The 20,431-nt window shown below is 43.6% G+C and overlaps 1 pseudogene across 1 annotated transcript; it reads right to left on the reverse strand.

The window, feature by feature from the left end:
• Positions 1 to 2,996: 2,996 nt before the first annotated feature.
• Positions 2,997 to 19,259, reverse strand: LOC310822357 (eosinophil peroxidase-like; annotated as a pseudogene). Its single transcript has 15 exons — positions 19,181 to 19,259; positions 13,899 to 13,970; positions 12,548 to 12,695; positions 12,146 to 12,319; positions 11,849 to 11,981; positions 11,371 to 11,500; positions 10,918 to 11,124; positions 10,366 to 10,711; positions 9,483 to 9,643; positions 8,636 to 8,894; positions 8,341 to 8,511; positions 7,499 to 7,736; positions 6,503 to 6,708; positions 5,755 to 5,777; positions 2,997 to 3,119 (listed from the first exon to the last, which is right to left on the reverse strand). The product of its transcript is annotated as an eosinophil peroxidase-like (transcript).
• Positions 19,260 to 20,431: the final 1,172 nt, after the last annotated feature.

A 20,431-nucleotide genomic window follows, 5' to 3' on the forward strand; every position in this document is an offset into this window, starting at 1 on the left:
TGGACAGACATATGGACTGCCAGATTTTGGGAGAGTATTGGAGATCTGTGTAGTGGATGGTTGCATATCATTCATTATGGAACTATTCACAGCGACCTTCCAGGAGCATCTCAGGTGTTACCAGCTCACCAGACGAGATCCTACAACAATTGTGGTCATTGATCCGGACAGTCTGAATGACTACGTTCCCCTTGCTGCATACCCTGTTGAAGAAAAGCTGCTCGTCACTCCAAGGACATTCATGTTACATTAAGGTAATATTTGATTGGGGTGGATTATCATAAATTTAAACAAACTCTTAATCTTTGGACCACATAACGGGATATAAACTGCACTTTAAAGGTTATATGACACTCAGTCCCACAATGTATCAACAAACAACTATTTGCTATATAAAGATGTAGTGTAGAAATGGCTAACTGATCTCTGAATTCACTCCCTATCCGTTGTAATCTCTCTGCTGTTTTAACTCCATTTACAGCTTCTCTTAGATTCATATTATTTACTGTTTTTAATTAAGTGTTTTCTTGTTTGTTCACTGTGTTTCAGTTTTTGGCATCTCATCAATGATGCTTCTCAGAGTCATCGTCTCACCTCAGGAAATAAGACGTGTCACCCTACAGAATGTTCCCCCATCAGTTGATGAGCTATGTGTAGTACTGCGCAACAATCTGGGCCTCAGTGGGAAGTTCCTTTTACAATTTGAAGATCCAGACTTTGGGAACGAGCTCTGCAATTTGACAGACATCAAGGACCTACCAACTGAACGAGCCACACTGAAAGTTCTGTTCACGTTTTCTGAACCAGTTTCTGACTCGACATTAGATACTGCAAGCCTTAGTTCCCAGAATAGTGCAAGCCTTAGTTCCCAGAATAGTGCAAGCCTTAGTTCCCAGAATAGTGCAAGCCTTAGTTCCCAGAATAGTGCAAGCCCTGATCCCCCTAGTAGTGTTGATTCTACAGAATGGCCTGATCCCTTTGTTATTCCAGTTTTCTCCCATGACGTTGAGTTTCAGCTGAGGGTAGCAAATGAGGCCTATGCCAAGGATGGAGCCGTGATGGTCATCTCAAAGAGTGTGAAGAGTGAAATACTGGACAAACTGGCTGATAGCATAACCAAAATCACTTGCTATCCAAGTAAAGACAATTTAGAAAGCGTAGCCAAAGCTCTTGTTGCAAAGCACCCTTGTCTCAGGGAGCCTGGTTCAGGTAAAGGATGGTACTGCTGGAGATTCAGCCTGACATTCAAGATGGGCAATTACCGTCAGAGGATGATGGCAGCTGGATGCCCTGAAGTTCTTGTAAATAAAAGAAAAAGAAGGGGAAACACCAAGCCAATCAAGAAGGCAAAAAGGGGAGAGATCCACTACTTACCAGAGCCACCTTATGGACAAACTACTGTTAAATCAGATAAGGATCGTGAGACCATGCTTTTGGAAGTGCAGAAGAGAGAGCCAGATTTGCACCTGCTCGATGAATTGATGACTGCAACATTCTCCCAGCGAAGACAAGAGATCATTGGTGACGAGCCACTCATTTCTGCAGTCGTGGACAGATGGCCTGCATTGTCCTTTGCCAACTGAGTACAGCATAGAAATCCTATATTGTGTTACTTGAGCTTTGAGGTAGACAAACTATGCACTATATGTTGCAATCATATTTGTGTTTTTTGTGTGTCTACCCCTTAGAGCTCTATGCTGCTCTTAATTTTCCCTAATTTATTGCCCCTTTTCTCTGCTTTTTTATTATTGGTTTCAGCTTAGTGCCGAGTTCAGTAGAATCGTCACCAAAGACCTGCTGGAGTCATTCCTGGATGGACTTGATGCCTTGGTGCCAGGTGTTCTACAGATGTACGAAGCAGCTGCTGCATCAGGCAGGAGGTTGCGCCTGAGCAGTGTTCTCAGTTGTCTTCAAAAGGAGGTATGTACTGCATAGAAATCATTTCTTGTTGATGTACTAAAATAGTAGTATTGTAGCTTGGATATCCTATTCACAAACTCTTGTCTGTTCTTGTAGGACACCAACCAAAACAAAAGAACAGCTGCCCTACTTGGTCTTCCATGCTACCTTGCAGAAGATTCCTCCGACATAATCAGGATGTGTGATGTAAGACACTGTATTTACACATTTTATATTACATTCGTTATACACTCATTTTCAGAAGTGGTATGGGATAATTTTTACAAATGAAATAGTAAATGTAATAATTCTTCATCTTAAGTTATTATTATCACAATTGTAAAAATAACTATGCCCTATGTTTGGCAAACACCACACACCCAACATTGACGAGGTTTCCTTGAAATAATTAGAATTTTGTCCCTATGGCAAGCAAATGTAGTAATGTCTGAAAAATTTATGAAATGTGCCCTTAATTTAAATCGAAAGTGTAATGAAACCCAAAATGCAATAACTTAACCAATATGTAATAAAATATCCAGACTTATATATATATATATATATATATATATATTTATTTTTTTTTTTTTATTTTTTTATAAATGTAATGCTAACTTCTCTAAAAAAATAGCCTAGTAGTATATCAGTATATCAGAAAAAAGTTTGATGGGATGATAAAGTAGTAGGCTACAGCCTAGACTTTTTTTTTTATTGACCACGTGTTACATGTTAGTTAAGAGGTGTGTCCCGGAGTTTCTGTCCATGTGCATGTAGCTGTATGATGCATAGTCTATAATAATCATTCTTTCATTTCAAATGCAATGTATAAAACATTGAATTCTTATTCATACTTAAAATCCCAATATACTACATTTTTGAGAAATAGAGAAAATTTCAATGCAGTACATTTCTCTCAGTTTAGCTCCACATAGTGGCCAAAATGACTGTTGGTTTATTTTATTATTTGGGTTTAACAATGAACATGCAGAAAGGCAATGACAACACTCACTCAACTAATTTCAAAGATATTTGTAGCCTTTCTTTATTAGAATAGCAGTGATGTTTAAGTCAGTCAGTTAAGATGTGTGTTTTTCTCTTTATGTTTTCAGGTTCATGGTGAAACCCTTGACGTGATAATGAGAGGAATGCAAGTTGGACTGTTGATTGGACACGAAGGCCCTCTGCATGATGCATTTCCTTTGGATGTTTTCAACGTGGCTCTGGTAGTAGAGGAGAAAATCATCCTACATGACCTCAGAGATGTGCCCACGGGCTTTGCCATGTTACTGGGCGCAATCTACTGCCTTAACCTTGAGTACCCACGTAATATGAGGTACTCTTTTGAGTTCCTTCAGAGGGTTGTCATGAACATTAAACCGGACCAATGTTCAGCCAGAATCCATGGACTCTGCTTAGATAACTGCTTAGATATCGCATGTAAACAAAGGAATGCACTTGTCAAGCAACTACTAGGAGGCAGCAGTTATTTGGGAAGCTTGCCTTGTTCTTTACACCAACATTATATATTTTCATTTTGAGATTTTAAGATTATCTGTTTAGTATCTCACATACCCCATTGTTCAACCCTACCTCACCTTCTTTGTTTCTACAAGTCCACCCTCTGTCCGTCTGTCTTGTCTGTCTACAAGTCCACCCTCTGTCCGTCTGTCCTGTCTGTCTACAAGTCCACCCTCTCTCTGTCTGTCTCTGTCTGTCCGTCCTGTCTGTGTGCAAGTCCACCCCCCCCCCCACACACAGACACACACACGCACACACTTGCACTTGTGAGTGCACCTGTTCAGGTATGTTAGACATACATTGGGTATGGCATGTTACAGCCTTTAACCCCTGTTAAAGTTTATATAAACATGTATTTTTAGAATTCAGTGTGAGGTCATTTACCATGCAAGTTGAAACAAATTTGGAATTATGATCCACTTAATTTTAAATGAAAAAAGTTTTTTGTTTTAACTCACAGTATCAAGTTTAAACAAGATGTGATTAAAAGTTTTCATGTATTGATGATGTATAATGATTTTTTTGTTTCAACTAATGGTATCAAGTTAAGATTACAAGTGATTAAAAGTTAAGTCAACTTCAACAACTTAAAAAACAATATTGTGACAACTAGAACATTGTAGTATAATCAACCTTTTGAACTTTATTTTCAGAGTTGAAACAAAGGTAATCTTCAGTTGAGTTAACTTGCAGTTTTAAGGCAGCAGGTGAACCTTCATTTGCAAGTTAAACTGACCTAAAATGTTTTACAGTGTACAGATAATTACAGTGGAGGATGAGTCTGCAATGGGTAATTATGTTTGCCTGACCGCAGCAGCTGGAACAGTCCGTTTTTTGGGTGGTGAGGGTCCTTCATTATCCTGTAGGCTCTGGTCCTACACCTCCTGGTGTACAGGACATGGAGAGGGGGGGTTGGAGCTCCATGTTGCCAGCCAGGATGCTCTCCACAGCTCCAGAGTAGAAGGACTGAAGGATCCTCCGGGAGGTCAGTTTCAAGGACGTGTTCCCTCTCTTTAGTTCATCTGTAATCACGGCTGTTCTGTTTCTGGACGAGCGTATCTGACATTTATACTTGACGGTATCGGTAAAGATACACATAATTTATGACAACTGGCTATAAACCAAGGTTACACACCTCTGGTTTCCATATTGATATAGGCCAAGTTTTGGTATTAAATGATGCTGCATAACAGACGTCACTCACAAAATATTATTCACAAATTCATTAGGCTATAGGCCTACAGCTGCATTCCTAGCTAGACTGAAAAGTTACCAGAACCTGAAGTGTTTATTTGACTATCAGCTTTGCATTAATTTCTCAAAATATTATTCCCAAATGCATTATGCCTACGGCGTTAGGGGCTACAGCGACACTATTGCTTGAAGGAGGGGCGGGACAAACACATCTCACAAGATGGCGGGTACTTCAGTTGAAATTGAGGACATCTAAATACACACTCTTTGTATGACAGACTTTCTAAATGTATTTTATGCCCTCTTACTATCAAGCTACTCTCTTACTAGCATAGCAATGCCTACCTAGTTGGTGTTAGCATATCGCTGCTAGCGCACGGAGCACCCAGACACAGCCCTGTGCTCAGCATTTAACCAAGAACAGCTCACTGCGGACACTCCTAGCTCTCCACTTTGCTCCCTATTATGACATCACCTCGAAACTCCTAAACAATAGTTTAGTCAATTTGGACAATCAGCGTAATTTCCTAATCTGTATGGCAAGACCAATCATTCACCCAAGTTTAATCAAAATTGTCCAAGTGGTGTCAGAGAAAAAGCTTGTGACGTACATTTTTGCTGGCTTTGCTCTGTCCTTGGCACGTGCTTAAGAGCAATCACGTATAAGCAGTTGTGAGTCCAAATTCTGTACGCACTCAGTTGGGTTTAGAGGACATGACTGCTGAGCTAGCTAGAGCAAAAGCCCCAACAATTTTAACCATGTTTTTAAAGCTATACAGTGTAGTTTTACAATTACACTTTGTAACCAATGGCATAAAACAAGCACGAACTAACAGGCATTTAGAAGTGGCATTCTTTAATAATCAACCTACATATTTCATTTAAAAGTGGTTGCACCAATTCCAGATTGCCCCTTTTTAAAAAGTAATTTTGACCAATACCATGGTAGTCAAATCAAGCTAAATGTCTGTTTTTTTTCTGGGTGGAAGGGCTCTGTGCTGGGACCTGGTGGGTAGCACAGAGCCCTTCCACCCAGAAAAAAAGACATTTAGCTTGATTTGACTACCATGGTATTGGTCAAAATTACTTCATAACTGAATGTGTATCCAATTTCACAGGCAGGCAAGTCATAAAAATACTGACCTTGTCATCATAGCAGCTTTCACCTGTAAGATCAGAAACCACATGTGTTATTAGAAGCACATATACATATTACACAAGTTATTATTATGTAATCATTTTATTTGTCATCTCAGATTTAAAATCTCTTTTGTAAGATTGACTTGTTAAGTGCAAAGGCATAGTTCATGCAAGGGCTTCATACAAGACTGAGAATATGGTAGAGCAAGATCCAATCACGCAAGTCAATCATTTCAGGATGAAGTTAGCCAGCCAACTCAAACACACATGAAGCTCTAGCTAGATTCTCTATTTGACTAAGAAAGTCACACTTGAATAGGAGAGTTGTGGAGCAAATTAATCACTTCAAGTCTATACAGACATATAAATAAAGTACTGATTCACTCCTGTATTCCCTCACTCTTCAGTAATCATGCATACACAGTGTCTGTGTCTTCATAGGCCTCATCTACACTAAAATCAGACTTGTTATCCTGGTATGATCAGATCCGTGTCCACACCTGGTATTACAAAGTCTCAGTTCAAATGTTTTCAGCTGCATGCGCCTTCTGTGGCCAGACTGGGACTAGAAATACAATCCACTGCGTTTGTCCCGTGTAAATAAAGGTGAAATGAAAATGAGAGTGCGAGGTGGTCAGCTGAAACAGGGCCAACAACGGAACACAACCTCCACACACGTAGACCTCCAGTCATAAGCAACAAGACATAAGCAACAAGTGTAGACCGGGCCATGGAGACAGAGGCCACTCACCAGAATTTGAACAGCCTCTGTCCCTCCAGACTGAGAGGTCTACACGCGAGACATTGGAGCAGGGGATGAGCCTACTACTGCCAGGCTTGTGATGCCAGTGTTGTCTGGTGATGCCAGTGTTGTCACAGATGATCCGGTTCAGAGAGGCAGTGCTCAGGGCTGCCCTCTGTCTGGCGGTGAAGACTCCTGGGCTCTCATACCACAGTCTGGGGAGGAGCAAAGTGTTATGGAAAATACATTCATAGAACTATTTTCAGGTTATACACTTTCATATGACTGATACAACTTGTGTAACTACTGTGATGACATTTTCTCTTGCCACTCCTCTAAAGTTCTATAGCCATTGTTCTGAGAAGCACTGTATGATTTACCATATGAACAGCGGTGATCTCTGAGGGAGTGGTAGGAGAGAGCAATAATGGGGGGACAGGCGCATCCTGTCGATAGGTGTGAAATGTTGAACGGCGATTAATCAGTAAAGAAAGCCTCCCCATTGTTCATTCTCTCCCGCCCTTTCACACGTAAGCACAAGGCCATCAGCCGATAGCCTTGTAGGCGCCTGGCAATATGTTCAAAATGTATAAAAGACAAACCTAATCATTGTCTCTTTAGACTTGTGCTGAACGAACCCCAGTTCTACGCTGGGCTGCTGTTACGCTCTTGTCTCTTGTTTGCAAGCAATAAATACCGGACTCAGATATTGTGGCTACTCAGGACTTGTTTCTTGATTCTTACCTCCGAAGAGCTAAAGTACAGAGTGGTAAATCCTAGACTTCCACCACAAAAGTGAAAGAGATTCACATACAGTACAGACATGCATTCAAAATAGACACCAGGGAAGGCAGACATCGGAGGACTGGCTCATTGTAAGGTGTGGAAGGAACACTGATTACCATTCCTCGTTCCATTCATTACAATGAACCAGTCCTCCGATTTCTACCTCCACCAGCCTTCCTTGACTGACACACACACAGCATCCCCCAAACACACACGCACCTGTCTCCCTCACGGATCCTCTGGAACTGGGTGGCGATGAGACAAGCGAAGAGAGGCCCCACGCGCCCCCCCTGTACAAAGGGTTCAGCCACGCCCCCTAGCCACACGTCAATGTTGGCCGGCGTGCCGTAGAGCTGCAGCAGTCTGTGGGCCAGGCTTGGGTTGTTCAGAACCTGCGCCAGCTCAACGTGGTTCCTAGGTGCAGGGAGCCCACAGAACTTGCGCCATGCATTGTAGGCTAGGGTGAAAAGGGAAGGAAAAGACTGGCTCAGTGAGGTGAACTGAAAAGCGCTGGTGAAGTAAACGTCACCGGAGACACCGAAACCACATCCGTGTTGCAGCACTGCATGCCTGTTCTCAGCTATATTAGTGACTAGCCACTTTTGCCCTAGCACACTTGTCCCGATTATGACATTACATTTAAAGTCAGATTCAACAATCTAGCTAAAATGGTCTCCTGTGGAGCATTCCATACAAGCTTGCCATGTTCGTCCCTAGATATCTTCATCGTGGCAACCTGATAATTCCGATACAAACGTTCCAATTGTTCATGCCACAGAAAACCAATGTTTACGTATGGTTGACCATGTGAATTACAAATTGCGTGATAGTCAGGCAGTATTAGGCATTAACTTCGAGTGATTAAGGTTAGGGTAAGTTGTCAGGGAAGGCATTAGCAAATACGAGCATAAGCAACAAGAATTAACACAAAAGAAAATGTGAAGTAGTGTCCTAAGCGCAATTTGAACCAGCGACGTTCGGGTTGGTGACCCCTTAGGGTAGTAATAATAATGATTGATGTTCTTAGACCTATCCTAGGGGGATACAGGAGAGCGGTGTACCAGGAATGCCATGGTCACGGGCACGCTGCATATTGAGGGAGCCCAGGTCCATCGCCATATCCTCCACAAACGAAAAGAGTTTGTCTCTCAGAGCCTCCACCAAGATGCTGTCCTGAGTGTTCAGCTTGGCTGGTCGGCGCAGCAGACCCCTGAGCAGAGAGTCAATACCACCTAGAAGAGGAGAGGAAAGAGGCAGAAAAAAGCAGAGAAAGAGGAAACAGAACAGGATTACCTGATGAAAATGTTTCCCACTTGGCAGATACTTTACCAGGCATCCCAACGCCCCAGCACTAACCCTCAAATATGACTCTCCAGGGGGTGGAGAAACCCTTAAAGAGGGGGATGCTTGGAAACTGTCTGTTTTCCCTGAAGAGGTCGTCCAGGCGGAACAAGGTGGGCTGGATGGTCGGGTGGGCGAAGCGGAATGCCGCCGTAGCAAACACATTGGCGATGCTGGGATTGATATTCTAATTATAGCCAGGGTAAGGTCCTAGCTGGCGCTTCATTGCTTCGTCACCCACAATGACTGGTAGATAGTCACGGAACACAAACACCTGGGTTGGAGAGGGGGAGTGAGAGTGGGCTGTGGGTGTGTACTGTACATCATTAACCGGTTTTTTTTGGTGTGGTAGTCTCAGTTCAGTTTTTATTGGACATGGTGTAGGCAGACAGAAAATAAGGAGGAGAGGGTATGCCCTGCTAGACGCCCACGGTGCTAGTCCACATCATTAGCCGCTTTGACAGTGGTGCCAGGGTGTGCCAAGGCTTACTAGTGGACAGCTAGTGCTAAAAGCCCAGTGAACAAGCCTGTTTGAATGTCAACAGCTTATGGCAATATTATTTGTAAAAGCACTATTCAGGTCAGTTCGATCGTGTAGTTACAGCGAGCTAACTTTGATTATTCTTGCCACCCACCAAGTTCGCTAGCAAGGTAGAGAAGGCAAAAAGCCTGAGGTTTCAAGTGTACTGTATAGGGCAGGAGTGACTGGAAAAGCAATTGGCCTTGGCATGCACAACCTAAGCCCCACTGTGGAATGCCGGATACTGATGAAGGGGATCAATGAGAGAGTCAATGTAGATTAACTGGGGGACTGATGAGAAATCAGCAGAGAGGAGAGCATGAGGATGTGTGGGTGTGTTACCTGGATGTAGGCGCCCATGATCTTGCGGGCCTGCTGGTAGAGAGTCTCACTGTCTCAGTGTGGGTTCAGACGGCGCAGAGCACGAGCCAGGCGGTTGTGCTCCCGCAAAAAGAATGTGTGAATAGTGGTAAGGGCTACATTCTCATTCGGGCGGGTATCACCTGGGGACAGAGATGTCGAGAGCACACGTTTAGATCAACCCATTCAGACTGCATTTGGTCAACTGCTGAAGATGGGGGGGGGGGTATTAGTGTGGTTTACAGCTATAAGCTTGGTAAAGCCAGGCTGGTCATTTACAACCATAAACATCATTGACATTTGCTATTGGGTGTGCTGTCATTTGTTACCTAGTCACACATGGACAGCCCTTACTGTATCCACATTGTATTTTATAACAATCAAGCCTCACACACAATCCCCCAGATTAATGATATCCACTTGTACTGTACTTGCTAATTCAGTCATAATGTTTCTCATGTGAACGGTATGTTTCTCTCCACAGTGGACATGACTCTACACATCCCTGTCGCATCCTGTCTGAGGATGTGAAACAAGTGAGACATGTAGACACTAGACAGGACCGCCCTGAGAGGTTTGGCAGATGTGTCAATGTCCTGGGAAAGGAGTTTTCCCTCAAGGAGATTCTACTATGAGGTGCAGGTGAAGGGAACTGACTGGGATTTAGGAGTGGCCAGGGAGTCCATGAACAGGAATACACTGTCCTGAGAATGGATACTGGACTGACAGATGGTAATACATAACAGGCTCTTACTAGCCCTGCTGTCCCCCCTCTCCCTGAGAGAAAAGCCCCAGAAAGTGGGGGTGTTTGGATTATGAGAAGGGGCCGGTGTCCTTATCGTGCAGTACCCATGTTGAGGCTAACCTGCTATGAAGCAGGGCACCTCCTGGGCATTGGGGTCGCCGGTGATCTCCTGGCGTGTGGCACAGGCGTTCACCTCCATAATGGTGAAGGGCAGCAGCTCACGCCCATTGTCTGTGAACTTGGTGTTGACGCGCAGCAGGCCTCCGTCGTCGTCGAGGTTCCGGAGGTCTTTCGCCAGCCCCTCTTCAGAGCCGTAGACCTGGCCCATGTCCAGGAAGGCTGTCAGAGCGTTGATCTGCTCCCTCTTTTCGGCCACACCACCAAACAGAAAGGCGGTGGTTCCGGTACTGAAGACCGGGAGGCAGCTGTCTGGCCCAGTGTGCAGCCGGGGGTCCCCGCGAGGAATCTGGTTATGGGGCAAATAAGAGGAGTTAGAGAGTACCCCAGGGTTCTCCCCAGGTTTTTTGAACAGCGCAGTGATGGATTGCATTATGAAAACCCCAGGGAGAACATCCCTGGACTGAGAATGTGCTTGGTGTATACAGAAGGGAAGTGTGGTTGACAGGATGGGATGTTGGGGTGCAAGGAGAGGAGTTGGGGTGCGGGACTGACCTGGATGGGGAAGCAGGGATCGGAGCGCTCGCAGCTCTCGTCACAGTCCAGACCGTTGCTGAAGGAGCGGATGCTGGGGGAGAAGGGCGTGAAGGTCAGGTCGTGGTCGATCCACTGGCCAAAGATGGTCAAAAAGTGGGAGAACTCTGGATCGCTGACCACACCCACGTCTGTCGTTTTCAGGATACGATTAGAGACTTCCCTGACCTGGATACAGAGGAGGGGGGGGATGGGGAGTGTATAATCATGGTATTTATCAAAACGTACATGCCTTATGGCGACAGGATTGCAGTCATTCCAACCATGTTCAACGCTCTTCTCCGCACTATTTCATCCCCATTGTGCCTGGTTCCAGTTCCACAAGTAGTTTGAACTGGTAAGAAACCAACTGTATTTTTCAAGCATCATTACTTGTCTCAGTTTATGTGAACTGGCTGGTTTTGTTCACTATACCAGCGGGAGCATGAAGTTGTTGAAGGTCTTGGTTCTGTCAAAGCCCCTTGGTGCAGAGACCCCATCATCATATTCCGCTCTCAGCCAGCGAGTGAAGGGCGTGTTGGATGCTCCAAGAAAAGGGTCCTTCCTGGAAACAAGCATGAATTTTTATTTTATTATTGTTCTTTTTTGTGTGGGCCCATAATACACTTGGCACTCTAGGTGGCGAGTGTTCCGGAATTCCTTGGCAGTTGGTGGGTTAAGCAACTTCACTTGAGAAACTCAGGCTGCCTGCGGCCGACGCCATGCCATGGCCCACCTTCAGGAACAGCACTGGACCTCCTTATGTTCCACCCAACAGTCACTCTGCTCAAAGGACCCAAGACGGTTGCATTGTATGCAGCCAAACCCGCAGATGTCAATCAGCATACCGGCTTTGCCCTGACTACCATGGTAAGGAGATAAAGCCTGATATTGTTATTATAGTTGCCCTTACAGGTTGTTGCAGACGCTGGTGGCAGTGCGGAACTTGGCGAGGTTGGGCGTGGTGCGGCAGGACGGAGGCCGGGTTCGAGCCTCACAGCCGCTCACCCGGACGATGACCTCGAGCTCCTCTTCAGTGAGCAGGTCTGAGAAACAAGACATACGAGAACGTGTCCCAAATAGGAGTGCGTGTGTCTATAGTATGTAGAGGGGAAATACGTAGATGAGATTGAATAAGTGTGTGCATGTGTGACTGACGTGTTGTGTGCATGCACACGTATGCCTGCATGTGTGCATGGATGCAACTGACCTGTTGCATTGATGGAGCGTTTGTGAATGCGGTGGGCTCTCATGTATCAGTCTCAGGCTGTTCTCCAAGTAGTCCGCAGCTCGCACGGCACTGCGCGTGTCTCTGACAGGCTGTTTCATGAGCCGCAGGACGTCTGAGGGCTTGGTGGCCTCCCTACGCACCCTCTCCAAGCTTCTGCAGCACCAGGAAACACAATCAGAGGTCACGGCTGTTGAACACAATAATAAAAAAAAATGCCTCAAAGCATTTGAGGCACTGTTGCACAAGGTATGAAAGTGTCATTTCCTTTAGGGAAAAAAACAGGTAGCATACAAATGGTAGTGAAATGGTGAAGAGGAGACATGACGGTCAAAAAGGTGTCATGGCTTTTGTTCTCTTCTGAAAATGTATATGTTCACCCACTTTTCTCTGGAATACTTGTATGCTTCATCTACAAGTCTCTTTGCCTCCTCCACTGCACTTTGAATGAAAGGACTTCCCAAACTTTCCCCTGCAGACCAACATGAGCAAATTGTTAAGATAACATATCCATCTCCTACTGCCAAGTGCCCTAAATGTGGAAAAAGATTATGATATTCATCCTGAGTGAGCTGGATAAACTTGTCTTGGAGAAGGCAAAATGGATTTGGAGCCTGCCACTCAAACCACACAGACAAGTATTATTATATATATATTTTTTTTAAACTTAAGAGCTGAGGGAAAAATGTAACCACTGAAATTCATGGACAGAGCTTTGGATGCAAGAACTGACCACTCATGAGAAGAAACATGGTAAAAACTATACCGTGTTTGTTTGCAACTGCATTGTTGACAAACAATGGCGTAAAATATGGTAAATTTAAAGACAATATAAGGGTGGTAATCCCACACCTAGGGGAAAAGGTCACAAGGACACCAGATGGTCCTGGAACATCTCAGAGGGGTGAGATCAGATAAGTGGGGGTTGACTAGAGGGTATGGATGCTTTGAAGTAAAATGGTACACAGCTGTATAAACAGGATCGAGTGATCTAGGGACAGGATAGATGGGTAATAAACACAGTTGTAAACAGCCAGGACAAAAGGGCTTTAGAAAATAGCCTAGGTCAATTGATCTCTCAAGTAGACTGACCGACGCCAAGTCAAAGGGGGCGTAGCCCCTGGATGACGAAATGTAGTTCTTGAATATTATTGGTGTATGTAGACAGGAAGTAGACGTTTGTTGAATGAAGGGTGTTGACCTATGTGATGTCTATAAAAAGACAGGAAACGGAAGTGGAAAGTGTGTTCAACTTTGCAAACCTGACACGGCTTCCTCTGTGAATAAAGTCTCTGAATGAATCAACAGCTCTGGTTAACGGTATGTTATTTCAAAATACCATTACTTAAATTCTACTACAAAAACAAGCTTATACTTGAGTTGAACTAAAGTCGTGAGGCATTCATAACAGGGTTGAACATGTCTGTTATTTCCTTAAACAAATTAAGGTTGTCGACAAATTGTGACCGAAGCAATATAATATCAGCCCTAAATTCAGACCATTCTGAAAATGTGACTTCAGTTTTCGGACAAGTAAAAAAAAAAAAAAAAAAAAAATTGTCCGAAGGACTAAAACGGTGCCAAGCCCTGTATATACAGTCAATACGACTGCCCCTTGAACCACTCGAAGTAGCCAAGTTCACTGGCGAAAGGCAATGAAACACTTTACCAGGCAGTGTTTAACCAGGACAGAATGCGCTTGTCTTCACGGGGGCAGGTGTGTAGTCTCACTCACCTGTAGAGGCTGGCAGGCTGAGGGTCAGGTGCAGCCCCGCGGCCAGGACGAGCGAGAGAAATAGGTTCATCTCTGAAAAACAGAAAGATAATACACACTACTATAGCTGGCAAGTGCACACCAGTGGGGGTCACCGTCTCACGTCGATGTGCAATGATTTCACCTCCATTGGATTGCACTGGATTAATTATACACGTGGTTTTGGCAGCTAATGATTGCAGTGGTTGAGCACAACACAGCGCACGTTGGCTGAGTGATAATTTGCACAGGTGTGTAGGGAAAGTGGCAAGTAAAATTCTGTTGTGAACGCTCGACCCTGTATTTTATCATTGCATCGGGTATTAAGTTCTAGAAGTAATTCTTTCAGTGGCGTTTCATGTGTCTTTGGTCTTAGCTGTTAAGTTCGGAATCAGGGTTTCTGATTTGCCCGGGGTGAAACAGATAACTCCTACTATGAATCCGTCAAGGCTCTGCATGTGTCGGTCGGGGCTGTCGAGCCGGTTAACGGACGCTGCGTATCTATTTCAGAGGCCATACGTAGGTCCATCCACAGTGTTTCTGTTCTGACGGTTCATACCGGGACAGCCTCTGCAGCTCGCGGCAGGATATTAGGATGCGGAGTCACAGAGAGCAGACTGAAGAAAGAATTGAACAGGAACAAGAAATACATTTACGTGATCGAATTGAAATTCCTGTAAATACTGCATCTACATAGCACTTTGCACAGAGCACTGCCTTTTCCAATGCATAATATTTATAACATTAATTGATAAACGAATAGGAATGGCAGCTAAATCCTATACATTTGAATAAAACACGTTTTGCTTACTAGACAAGACTGGATAAAAAGAAAATTGAATAAAGAGTACTTTGTCTTTCAGGAGTCGTATTCAGATCTTACGTTGTACTGCGTTGTTCTCTCTGTAGGTGCTAATTTGAAGAAAAATCAAGGCCTCACGCCCACCTTTGTCTCTGATTTCATAATTGGCCTCACGTGTCCCTTTGTCGTTTGTGCAGTATACTTGTGTTTATTACATTATTGCCATTTCCAAATTGACAGAGATAAGGGTTTCTTTTCTCTTTCCTGTCCTGCTGCATTGCTCCTTTTGTGTCAGCTACGTAAGTGTCATATGTCTGTGGGAAAATTAATGCATAAAATCATTCAATTAGATACAAGAGGAAATATATCATGTGAGAGGGACATACAGACACACTGCATTCATTCAAAAAAACTGCTCAAAACACACCTGTTCACCATGGCCTACAACTGACACTTCTCACCTACTGAAAACTGCCACTCACTATTCCCTGTTTTTATGCTGTACATGTCCTATTGCTGTTTGCCTCCTACTGTTTAGTAACCTGTCTTGTTGTTTTATACCCTGTATTTGTATGCTGTTCATGTCTTGTTGTTGCTGTTTTGTCCTTAGTTATTATGTTTCAACATGTTGCATGTCTTTTTTGATCTCCTTGATTATAACAGTGCTTTTGTTGCACTTTTAATATATTTTTAGCTTACTGTAAGGTGACCTTGGGTGTCCAGAAAGGCCTAACCCTAACCCTAACCCTAACCCTAACCCTAACCCTAACCCTGCATGACAGATTGAGGAGTTACTCATATCATCAAGTTATCATGGTAGGAACGATCCCAGCATTCATGGTAGGAACGATCCCAGCATTCATAACCTTTACTGTGTTTTATGAAAAGAAAACCAGTTATCGATACAAAGTAAAAACAAACAAACAAGAAAATAAAAGAATAGTAAGAACTGTCTGTAACTCTTTTTTTTTTAGAATCTGTTTTACTTGTAAACATTGCGCAGATGGTGAATGCATCTATTCATGTGTGTACAGACGTGCAGTACCATATTCTCTTGGTCTAACAGTAGATGCTGTATGATGATGGTGTTGATTATTGCTTTGCTGTTGTAGGAAGAGGAGGAGCAAGAGGAGGTGGAGGGAGCTGTTCATGTTTATCAAAGGTTTGTACAGTCCTGGTCTTACTCTTTGTAATATGGAAAAAGAAGCAATGTCAGGAACAAGCAAACAGGCAATAAATACGTACGTATTATGATCAGAAAAAAATAGGTAATCTGTGCCTGTTTCATCTTTGTTGACAGGGGGACAAATGTTTGGTTTGTATCCTAGTCCTATTCTGTATACACTCACTGAGCACTTTTTAAGGAACACTGTACTAATACTGGTTAGGGCCTCCCTTTGCTCTCAAAACAGCCTCAATTCTTCGTGGCATTGATTCCACAAGATGTTGGAAACATTCCTTTGAGATTCTGGTCCATGATGACCATGATGAAATGATTGCATCACATTGCATCACACACTGAACCCATTGTCATGTTCATGAAACCAGTTTGCGACCACTTTTGCTTTGTGACATTTGTGGTGCATTATCATGCTGGAAGTAGCCATTAGAAGATGGGTAAATTGTGGCCATGTAGGGATGCACATGGTCAGCAACAATACTCAAATAGGCTGTGGAATTCAAGTGATGATTGATTGGTATTAACAGGCCCAAAGTGTGCCAAGAAAACATTCCCCACACCGTTACACCACCTCCACCATGAGAAGGTGTACAGGTGTTTCTAATAAAGTGTTTGATGAGTAGATATTATTGTTTTAACAGTCTTTTTAATTTCCCTCCATCTTCCTCTTTTAATGCCCCCTCCAAAAAAAATCCATATGCTATAATTTCAAGGGGCCAGGAGGTTTTGCTGGCCAGGTCACATGGTCAGGAAAAACTCCAGGCCCCAGTTTATGCCTGGAACCATTGAAGTTCTAAACAGAGACTCAGCGAGCCCAGAGGTATCCATGCTTACCGTAGTCAGATGGAACGATAGTCCCACAGCAACCTGACAGAGCAGTGACTATGACAACACAAGTCCTCTTACTCAAAAAGTTGTGTTTCAAAAACATTTGTTACGGAAGTTTCCGCTGCTCTCCTATGTTAGTACACACTCAAAATGAACCTATAGAATATAGATATTCCTATACAAGTGTTTAGTATACAGATATATACATGTTGACAGACTATTTACAGACATGGTGAGGGTGTTGTCATGGTGAGGGTATATGTCTCAGGTGCAGCTCTCTGCTTATGACAGTTGTTTCTAACTGCCCTCCTCTCTCCCCCTTCCATTGTGGAGTTATCTGAGCCCACGATCAGTGCCCCAGGTCCCCTACTGACCTCCCCTTCTTCTCCAGGTACAGAGCCCAGTGGACAGGACCTGACCTTTACGATGACCTGTAGACCCCACGGTTGTCATAGCACCAGCACAAACAGTAGGCTTTTGACTAATGTATAGGCGCCCCTTGTTGGTGGTTTAGGAGTATAACAGCTGTTTGGTCATCCTGAGATAGTAGTGTTCTCTGCTCCCCTCTAGTGGATGGAAGAGAGAACTACAACACTACTGGGTTTCAGTCACTGCTCTGCTTGTACACAAGACAGACCAGTACATGCACTCCCCTTATAAGAACCACATCAGAGCTGGACTACTCGGACTCTGACTCTGAAGGTGAAGTACATTGTAAGTACAGCTTCCCACCCCACAATCATGCATCTCTATAAACAGTTGGTTCTTCTATCCACTTCACTGCTGTGCTGCATCACTCCTGGTCCGGAGAATCCTGGTAACTATCTACACACATGGACTCTGATGATGGACGGTTATGTCCACTGTGTGTTGGTACAAGGCTCTAATCATTCATCAATATGCATTTTACAATATTGACATGTCACCCTCAATAAGGCAACAGAAAAGCTTTACAGTTTCAACATGACACATGATTATAGACATCAATAGGTTGAATTACAGTAAAGAATCATACAACAGTCATTCACTCCACTAAGTGTCCAGCCCAACTAGTCACATGACCAGCCCAACTAGTCACATCCGTGTCCTTGTCCCCTGTATCTCTACTATCTACAACCGAGTGACTCTCTGATCATCTGATCACCATTATCTCTGATGGTGATTCTCCCACCAGTAGCTCTCACAGTGATCAATACATTGACTCTCTCCACAGAATTCATGACAATGAGCAGGTCAAGTGCCATCAGATGACAATTTTGCCTCGAAAATATCACTAATATTTCAGACAAACCACCGCCATATTAGCATAATGCAAAGTTTAATTTCGGTCTGTGTACGTTTTTGCCATTCGTTTTTTTGTGACAAATAATGACAACCAAGAATGACAGTTAGTTCTTTTAATTTTTTATTAAGCACCAGATCTGCAACATACAGGCAACATTTTCTTGATGGGTTCAAACTCTCTCATATGAATGGGCTGTCATATGACATGATATAATAGAGTATGGGGTAGTGAGGTAGTTATAGAGTGTGGGGTGTACTGGGGTGGTTGGTGAGTGAGGGGTAGTGTGTGAGTGTGGTGTATAATTGGGGTAGTGTGTGGGGTTAATGGGGTAGTATGTGGGGTTAATGGGGTAGTGTGTGAGTGAGGTGTAGAAAGTGTGGGGTACACTCTTGGAAACAAAGGTTCTTCATTTGTATAAACAAAGGGATGTTGGAAAGGCAGGAGGAACAGGAAAACATATGAAGATGAAGAAGAGAACCATGACTGGTCAGAAGAGGAAAGATGGAGATGGTGGTGGCGGGGGGCGGCATATTTAATCTTCAAATACGTTCAATCTGAGGAAAATAACAGAAAAAGGGAAGTGAGAGATAATAAGACGCTCACATACAGACTGTTGACATTAGACAAACAACTTCACGTTCAACTACACGTCTGTTTGAAATGTGTATCCTACTACTAACTCCTCTTCCCTGTGTGCTCTATTTCTCACCTCAACTTTCTTTTTTGCCAAATTGTCATTTTTTGATCAGGAAACATGGCCGCCTCTGGGTCATCTTGCAGGTCCTCTGCAAAATGTTCCCCACCCGCCATTCCTTCAAGCCTCCGCTCTCTCTTTTTCGAGGCCCACTTCTCATATCGGTCCACCTCCTTTTGTTTCTTGGCACCTTTCTTCTGGGCCTTTTCGTCCTGGAACTTATTCCAGCTTTCCTCTAACTTCTGCCTCTTCTCCTCCGTCTCTAAGAGCTCCTCCCTCTTCTCCTGCTCTCTCTGGGCACGGGTGCGCAGCGTGTGTGTGGCCATTGAAGCCACGCCCCCAGCCATGGCACCTGACAGAGAGAAGGACAATATCCAATAGTACCAAGTTTAGAATAAAATAGAACAGTCAGATATACATATCGAACAAAACATTTACAGTAACTGACTTGTTTTTTCAGAGAGGAAGGCCTTACCGTTGATGTACACCTCGTGCCCCTCCTCCTTCTCTCTCTTGAAGGTCCTATCAATCTTCCGGAGGTTGCGCTCCTTCATCTTCTGGTTAACCCAGTTGAACGCTCTTCTCCGGAAGCTCTTGTCTTTCTTCGGTTCCTCTGCCTCCATTTCAGTCTGTTGTTCATCTCTCTCCTTCTCTAGTGTTTTCTTTTTTTCATCCTCCATTTGTCTTGCCATGTTGTATTGCTCTTCCAACTGTTTCACCAGTGCGTACTGTTGCTCCTCCTCTTTCTGGATTCTCTCTCTCTCTAACTCTTTTTCTTTTTCTTTTTCTAGCTCTTTTCTCTCTTTCTTCTGCTGTTTAGCAACCTTCTTCTTCTCCTCCTCCTCCTCCCTTAGTTTTGTCTCCTCTCTCTCCCTCTCTATTTTTTGTTCTTGTTCTCTCTGTCTATCAATCTCTCTTTGTTTTGCCTCCTCTCTCCTCCTCTCAATGAGTTGTTGTTGTTTCTCTTTCTGTATTTTCTCTCTTTTCTGTTTCTCCTCCTCTCTCTGCATTCTCTCTCTCTCTAAGTGTTTTTGCTTTTCTTGCTCCATCTCTCTTTTTTTGTCCTCAGCCTGCTTTTCGGCTTTCTTCCTTTCCTCCTCCTCTCTCTGTCTTGCATCCTCTCTCTTCCTTTCCATTTCTTGTTCCTCCTCTCTCTGCTTTTTTGTTCGAGCAATCTCTTTTTGTTTTTCTTCCTCTTCCTTCTCTTTCTCTTTTTCTGTCTGGATTCTCACTTCCTCTAACTTTCTTCTCCTCTCCCTTTCAATTTCTCTCATTTCTCCAACCATCCGTTGTTTTGCAGCCTTGTTCCTCTCCTCCTCATTTTCTCTTGTCTCTATTTGTGTTACCTCATTTCTCCTCTCTTTCTGTTCCTCCTCCTCTCTCTGGTTTCTCACTCTCTCTAACTGTTTTAGTTTTTCTTTCTCCACCTCTCTTTTCAGTTTTTCAGCTTCATTCTTCCCCTCCTCTTTCTGTCTTTCCTCTTCTTTCTCCTTTTCTTTCTGGATTCTTGCTTGCTCTACATTTATTCTCCTCTCTCTTTCAATTTCTCTCATTTCTCCAGCCATCCGTTGTTTTGTAGCCTTCTTCTTTTCCTCTTCATCATTTGGTTCAGTCTCCTCTATCTTTCTCTCCTTTCCTTTTTCTAATTGTGTTTCTCGTTTAAATCTATCAATCTCTCTTTGTTTTACCTCCCTTTCCATCTCCTTCTGTTTTGCCTGCTCCCTCT

Source organism: Argentina silus (genome assembly GCF_951799395.1).
Source record: "Argentina silus genome assembly, chromosome: X".
Taxonomy (NCBI): Eukaryota; Metazoa; Chordata; class Actinopteri; order Argentiniformes; family Argentinidae; genus Argentina; species Argentina silus.